A 1,162-nucleotide genomic window follows, 5' to 3' on the forward strand; every position below is an offset into this window, starting at 1 on the left:
AATGGTTTCTCTCTTGTTTAAGCTCCTTGCTGTAGTAGCCATTTTAACCGGTTATTAATTAATTAACTAGTCTGAGCATGTGCATTAGAGACAGCCATGCGTTCAGATAAACGAGGTACAGATAATCGAGGACGTACTGTAATAATAATAATAATAGTAATTTATTGTACATGTACATACATGTACATTATCTCACCGGCTCATGAGTAGTAGTGCTCTTTGCTGGTTGGCTGCCTCCTGCAATGACTGCATCTGCTGAACTTGTACTTCACTCTGCTTCGCTTGTTGCTAAAAATAGATACAAAATGACATAACACATTACTAAAAATAGCCACCAACAAATACAATATGTTCAAATGATAATGTCTTGATTCGATAAATCAATGACATTTTTAACCCCCACACCTCCTTTACCTCTGATTTTCTCGACAATTTCTGCATAATCATCATCCTAGCACTGCTCCCTGATATGGAGACCTCTTCTTCTTGTTGTAGTGAGGTGAGAGTCTCTCCGTCTCCCTCTTCTTCTCTCTCATCATTTGATCCTTTCAAAAAAGATAGAGAGAGAGAGGTATTTCACAAGTCTGTTTTGTACATGTGTGTGTATCAATCCATTTGTAAAAGGTCAAGGAGACAAAGAAGAGACATCTTAATTCTCTCCTTTCTTGATTTCGACAGTCTTTCAGTGTGAAAGGTCGTTGGCATCAAATTTCGCTTGATCGTAGAGCTCTGCCGTTATAACACGACCACCGAACCACCTTCCATTTAGCGACTTGACAGTACTCTCAGCTTCTACAGAACAAAAAAGAAGCAGTTTTATTAAAATATTATTTTTTAATTAATTTCAACTATTTCCTTCTTGAATAAAATTGCTTTCCAAATAAAACTTGGCAAGTAGAGTTTGGCAAAATTTGAGCCATTTGCAATGATCCAAAAGTCAACCATACAAAAGCAGAGTTGACATTTTAGGAGTTTTAAGATGCCGTATAGCTTGAAATTTTCGTGGAATGTAAATTTCGTGATTTTCGTGGTTATGAGCTGCCCACGAAATTTAAACCCACGAAATCATTGAAGTGCCATCCCCTTACAGGCTATGTAAACTGTCAACCACGAAAATTAAACCACGAATTGCCCCACTAGGAGCAAACCACGAAAATATCGA

At 37.4% G+C, this 1,162-nt stretch overlaps 1 long non-coding RNA gene across 1 annotated transcript; it reads right to left on the reverse strand.

Annotated features, from left to right (window-relative positions):
* Positions 1 to 196: 196 nt before the first annotated feature.
* Positions 197 to 1,112, reverse strand: LOC109593459 (uncharacterized). Its single transcript, XR_002190966.1, has 2 exons — positions 415 to 1,112; positions 197 to 288 (listed from the first exon to the last, which is right to left on the reverse strand). It is a non-coding gene; the product is annotated as an uncharacterized LOC109593459 (long non-coding RNA).
* Positions 1,113 to 1,162: the final 50 nt, after the last annotated feature.

Source organism: Amphimedon queenslandica, unplaced genomic scaffold (assembly GCF_000090795.2).
Source record: "Amphimedon queenslandica unplaced genomic scaffold, v1.1 AMPQUscaffold_1427_Cont26561, whole genome shotgun sequence".
Classification (NCBI taxonomy): Eukaryota; Metazoa; Porifera; class Demospongiae; order Haplosclerida; family Niphatidae; genus Amphimedon; species Amphimedon queenslandica.